The sequence below is a fragment of the Nuphar pumila genome, chromosome 4, assembly GCF_984573655.1.
Source record: "Nuphar pumila chromosome 4, dmNupPumi1.hap1.1, whole genome shotgun sequence".
Classification (NCBI taxonomy): Eukaryota; Viridiplantae; Streptophyta; class Magnoliopsida; order Nymphaeales; family Nymphaeaceae; genus Nuphar; species Nuphar pumila.
This window is the reverse complement of record NC_143252.1, coordinates 97,845,915-97,852,392: the sequence shown is the minus strand read 5'-3', so window position 1 is coordinate 97,852,392 and position 6,478 is coordinate 97,845,915. Positions and strand designations below refer to the sequence as shown.

The following is a 6,478-nucleotide window of genomic DNA, read 5'->3' as shown; positions in this document are numbered from 1 at the left end:
GCGTTTTGCAAAAACCGCTTTTTCTGGATTTCAAATTACAGGACTTGCGATATCCTGATTTTTCCCAGATTTGAAACGCTTATATCTGGAGTTTCAGATACTGTTTTTCAATTCTGTAAAAACTGTCAGTTTGTTTAATCTGTCAGTTGCAGAACAAAATAAATTTTGGGAAAATCGGACCTCGTTTTCCCTGTCAAACTGTGGTTTTCCGATAACCTATCAGAATGCTACTTTACACTAGTTAGGGGCAGTTTCGTAATTTTCTTAGTTTCGGCAATTTAGACTTGTTTTCAGTAGTTTCTGCATTTTAGGAGTTGCATAATCATCATCCAGCATTAGTAGAATTAATTTGGTTAATTTTAGAATTAATTTAGTATTTTATTTAATTTTTGTTTGATAAATAGCATTTGTTTTATTATTTTCGTAAAAGTAGAATTAGTTTTAGTTATTGTTTGCATTATTAGAATAGAATACTAACTTTGTATTTTTATGCATTTTTAGGTTGAAAAGCATATTAGTTTCCAGGGTTATTGTCCAAGTGCGAAGATTCTCTAATTGGCGAAAAGACGGAAATACCCTTGGTGTGGAGCAGAAGACTGAATGCTTGTTTATTTTGATTTTAGTGATTAATTATGGTTGTATTAACTTTATAATTGTAGATTGACATTTGTTATTAATAAATTAAATTTTCTAGAAATATCGTGAGTAATTCCTGTTCCCTGAGGATTCGACCCGCACTTACCACTTTATGGAAAGTCGGTTTTTATATTTTTGGTTGACGATTTTCCAAAGTTTTATTGAAAATAATTGTTTTTAAAAGATCATTCCAAAATATCAACCAAATTTTGCCGCCGTTGCCGGGGAACGGTGAATTAATTACTTTATTTTTTAGAGTTTAATTTATTAATTTGTTTTAGTTAGTTAATTAGTTATTTTCTTTTTAGTTAGTAGGATTAGTAAGTGAATATAGGATTAACATAGTTAGTAAATATAGGATTCACGTTCTGTTCTTTCTAGGATTCACTTGAAATTCATTCTGCAAGGAGCGATTAGACAGGTGGGTTTTAGAAAAACATAGTTTGTGATTTCCTGTATTTATCTTTTCAGTACTTTAGAGTAGTTTAAGTTGTTATTTCATTTACTTAGTTATATCATTCTGACATAATTAGTTGGCATATTTGTTTAATAGTTGTTATTTTGTGTTATTTACATTTTAATATCTGTGTTAGTTTATTTTGTTTTTATTTTTAGATTTAGGTCGTTTGCTTACATCTGGTCTTAGTACCAGTGTATGCAGGGGCGACGAGGTCTAGGAACCCCATTACACCCATTTGTTGACAACCCAGAGAGAATTTTACATTCTCATCAAAGTTCGGCAACAATGGCTGACATGGATCCTCCACCTCCACTCCCAGTTCTTTCACGCCCTCTGCGGGAATACTTCATTCCCACAGACTATGTTCAGGCATCCTGCATTCGGAGACCCGATGTAGGAGCGCCGCATTATGAGATTAAGGCCAACATTATTCAGATGCTTCCATCCTTTTATGGCCTTAGTCATGAGGATCCCTACCGACATTTAGATGAATTCCTCGAAATCTGTTCTACTGTTAAGATACAGAATTTCGATGATGATGCTTTAAGGTTGACTCTATTCCCCTTTTCATTGAAGGACAAAGCCAAGTATTGGCTAAAGTCCTTAGATTCTGTAGAAATAGAGTCATGGGATCAATTGCAGCAGGAGTTTCTTCGGAAATATTTTCCCATTGGTCGTACGAACCAATATCGTAGAGCCATCACTAGCTTTTCAGAGCTAGATGGTGAGCGCTTTCATGAGACCTGGGAGAGAATGAAGGATCTCCTAAGGAAATGTCCCCATCATCAGGTGCCAAAATGGCAACTGGTGCAGAGCTTCTATGATGGATTGTCTGACAAGAATCGTCAGATGATCGACTCTTCATGTGGAGGGACATTCATGCTGAAGAGCGAGGACGAAGCGTGGAGGCTATTTGATACATTGGCCGAGAATTCACTCCACCACGCTTCGAGCTCTCATTCGGATAGAGCCACACCCAGCATTCAGAAGAAAGCTGGTGTTCTTGAGATTGGTCCATCTACTGCATTACAGTGCAAGGTAGACATGATTGCTTAGAAGCTGGACCAGCTTCTCTCAGGACCATCCACTACACAGCAGGTGTGTACTCTTTGTGCCAGTCCGGCATACGAGATCACTGAGTGCCCTTCGGCAGCTCAGTACCTTGAATTTGTTCAAGAACAAGTTCAGGCAGCTCAGGGTTACGTCAGACCGCCGAATAACCCATTTTCATCGACATATAATCCGGGTTGGCGTAACCATCCAAATTTTTCATGGAAGAATCCACAATCTTCCATGCAGATGCCTGCATCCTCTCAGCCAGTTCGGCAGCCATCTTTTACTCAGTCATTTCAAAGACCGAACTATTCTCAGTCTTCTTCTTTTTCGGTCACACCCCCGATTCAGCAAGAGTCTGCCTCGCAGACATCTTTTGAGGAAAGACTTCTCCAGGCATTCCAAGAGGTGAAAACCTCTAATCAGAACCCCTTCGAGAAGTGTAGCCAGATTTTAAGCTCGCATACGCAGTCCATTGCGAAGTTAGAATCACAAATGGGACAGTTAGCTGAGGCTATTAGTAGGAGACCCGAGGGTACATTGCCGAGTCAGGCTGTCATGAACCCGAAGGGTAAGGACCAGATGACTGGAGGCCTATTTCATACCGAGACACAGCAGCATACTAAATCAGTTATGGCCTTGAGGAGTGGACGTGAGTATCACGTCGAGAGCAGAGAGCGAGAAAGTAGAGAGAGGATAGAGGAGCCAAAGACCATTTTTTCACCTACGTCGGCTCAACCATCATCCCCATCCCCATATTCATCTTCATCATCATCATCTTCATCCTCAGAGAAGAAGAAGGATAGGAGTGAGCCTTCTCACAAAGAGGAGGAGCCAGCAGAGTATATTCCCCCACCACCCTATCCCAAAGCATTAGAGTCTCCTGGTTATAGAGGGAAGCAAGGTGCGAAGATCCAGGACATGCTTGACATCTTCAAGCATGTGCAGATCAACCTACCTTTGCTCGATGCGATTCAGCAGGTGCCGGCATATGCCAAATTCCTGAAGGAACTATGTACGCAGAAGCGTAAATCTAGAGAGAGAGTTCCTAACAGGGTCCATTTGACCGAGCAGGTGAGTTCAGTACTTTAGCATCAGACACCACCAAAGCTCAAGGACCCTGGAGCCCCTATCATTGCGTGTACCATAGGGAATATCCGGATAGAACGCGCATTGCTCGATCTTGGAGCAAGCGTGAACATTCTGCCCGAGTATTTCTTTGATTCTTTCGGGCTAGGAGAGATGAGATCGACTCCGATTACACTTCAACTGGCAGATCGTTCTGTCAAGGTACCGAGAGGTGTCTTGGAGGACGTGCTAGTTAAGGTGGATGATTTTTATTTTCTAGTCGATTTCATTATTCTCAATATGGAAGGAGTAGATAGCTAGCACTAGACTCCGATTATTTTAGGCAGACCATTATTGGCGACTGCCAATGCATGCATCAACTGTAGGACCGGAGCCATGGATCTCTCATTCGGCAATAGGAAGGTAAAGCTGAATATTTTCAATGCCGCGATGGGACCAGCAGGAGACATGGACTGCTTTCATGTAGACATTGCACAGGAGTTAGTGGAGGAGCAGCCCAAGTTGTACATTACTGAGGATTCTTTAGATTTGTACCATATAGAGAAGAATAGCGGTGTAGATAGTGTAGATGTGTCTAGAGTGTCGTCAGAGAGACCACCTTGGGGAGCTGTCAGGGAGCCTCTTCCACCGCTTGCGGAGACCCCCGCCAAGTCTTCAATCGAGTCACCTCCGAAACTTGAGCTGAAACCCTTACCGGATTCACTCAAGTATGCATACCTCGGAGATGAGGAGACTCTGCCTGTGATCATCTCGTCTTTGCTCACTGAGGAGCAGGAACAAAGATTGCTGACTATTCTTCGAGAGCACAAGGCAGCGATTGGCTGGAGAGTTGCTGATTTGAAGGGGATTGATCCTTCATTCTGCATGCATAGAATCCATTGTGATGAGGAAGTCAAGCCATTTAGGGATATGCAGAGAAGGCTAAATCCCAACATGAAGGAAGTGGTGAAGAAAGAGGTGGTGAAGTGGTTGGATGCCGGAATCATTTACCCTATTTCTGATAGCCAGTGGGTCAGTCCGATTCAGGTTGTGCCGAAGAAGTCAGGACTCACTGTGGTTGAGAATGAGAAGGGTGAGAGAATTCCGATGAGGACCACTACAGGATGGTGAGTCTGCATCGATTATAGGAAGCTGAATGTGGCAACTAGGAAAGATCATTTCCCATTGCCATTCATTGATCAGATCTTAGAAAAACTCGCAGGGCAGAGCTACTACTGCTTTCTAGATGGATATTCAGGATACAATCAGGTAGTTGTCCATCCTGATGACCAAGAGAAGACCACATTTACATGTCCTTATGGCACCTTCGCGTTTACACGTATGCGTTTTGGGCTCTGTAATGCCCCGACTACTTTTCAGAGGTGCATGCTTGCTATCTTCTCGGACATGATTGATGATGTGATGGAAGTTTTTATGGACGACTTTTCAGTGTATGGCTCTTCTTTTGAAGATTGCCTTCAAAAACTTGCTCGAGTACTGAGTAGGTGTGCGGAGACCAATCTCGTCCTGAGTTGGGAAAACAACCATTTTATGGTCCAGGAGGGGATTGTGCTAGGACACATTGTGTCCAAGCGTGGTATTGAGGTTGACAGAGCGAAGGTGGAATCCATTTCCCGTTTGACTCCACCCACCTCTGTGAGGCAGATTTGATCATTTTTAGGGCATGCGGGATTTACAGGCGGTTCATAAAAGATTTCAGCAAAATCTCTCGACCGCTCTGCACTTTATTGGAGAAAGACCAGCCCTTTGATTTCGGTGAGGATTGTATGAAGGCCTTTGAGATTCTCAAAGAGGCCTTGATTACTGCACCTATTTTGAGACCTCCAGATTGGACTCTCCCATTTGAGATTATGTGCGATGCATCTGATTACGCTATGGGGGCTATTTTAGGACAACGCATTGATAAGAAACCCTATGTGATCTATTATGCGAGTAGAACTCTGTCTGATGCCCAGATGAATTATACTACGACAGAGAAGGAACTACTTGCGGTAGTTTTCGCATTGGATAAATTTAGGTCCTATTTACTCGGTTCGAAGGTGGTTGTCTATTCTGACCATTCTGCATTGAAATATTTGTTGAATAAGAAAGACACCAAACCGAGATTGATTCGTTGGGTCCTACTACTACAGGAGTTTGATCTCGAGATTCGAGATAAGAAGGGAAGTGAGAATGTAGTAGCAGACCATCTTTCCAGACTGATCGTGGAGACCACGCAGGATCAGAAGCCAATCAGTGATTCTTTCCCCGACGAGCAGATCATGTCAGTCAGTACATCGCAGTTACCCTGGTTTGCAGATATTGTGAACTATTTGGTTTCGAGGCAGATACCTGAGCATTGGAACAAGAATGAGCGTGAGAGATTCCTATCTCAGGTAAGGCACTATTATTGGGATGAACCAGAGTTGTTCAAATACTGTGCTGACCAGATCATTAGGAGATGTGTTCCGGAGGAGGAGTACCAGTCCATTTTGAATTTTTCCCATTCATTAGTCTGTGGAGGGCATTTTAGCAGTAGGAAAACGGCTGCAAAGGTTTTGCAGTCAAGATTTTATTGGCCCACACTCCACAGGGATGCTCATGAGTTCTGTAGGCGATGCCTGCGATGCCAGTAGATTGGGAACATGTCCAAGAGGGACATGATGCCCTTGCTTTCGATTTTGATAGTCGAGATTTTTGATGTTTGGGGCATTGATTTCATGGGACCATTTCCGCCCTCATACGGAAATTTATACATTCTGGTGGTGGTTGATTATGTGTCCAAGTGGGTCGAGGCTGTGGCAACCAAGACCAATGATCACAGAGTAGTGCTTAAGTTCATTAAGCACAACATTTTCAGTCATTTTGGGGTGCCACGTGCGATGATTAGCGATGGTGGCAAACATTTTAGGAATGTACAGATAGCTTCTCTTCTGAGAAGATATTCTGTCAATCATAGATTCACCACTCCATATCATCCGCAAACTAGTGGATAGGTTGAAGTGTCCAATAGGGAGATTAAGCGAATTTTAGAAAAGACAGTTCGTCTGGACCGCAAGGATTGGTCCCAGCGCTTAGATGATGCACTTTGGGCATATAGAACTGCATTCAAGACTCCCATTGGCATGTCCCCGTATCGCCTTGTATTCGGGAAAGCATGCCATCTTCCTGTCGAGCTAGAGCATAGAGCATATTGGGCTATCAAGAAATTAAATTTTGACCTCACCCAGGCTGGCAAAGAGAGAGCACTGCAACTCTCAG

The 6,478-nt window shown here is 42.8% G+C and overlaps 1 non-coding gene across 1 annotated transcript; it reads right to left on the bottom strand.

The window, feature by feature from the left end:
* Nucleotides 1–1,784: 1,784 nt before the first annotated feature.
* LOC149840324 (small nucleolar RNA R71) lies at nucleotides 1,785–1,887 on the bottom strand. The gene has a single exon (XR_016431740.1). It is a non-coding gene; the product is annotated as a small nucleolar RNA R71 (small nucleolar RNA).
* Between the last annotated feature and the right edge of the window lie 4,591 nt (nucleotides 1,888–6,478).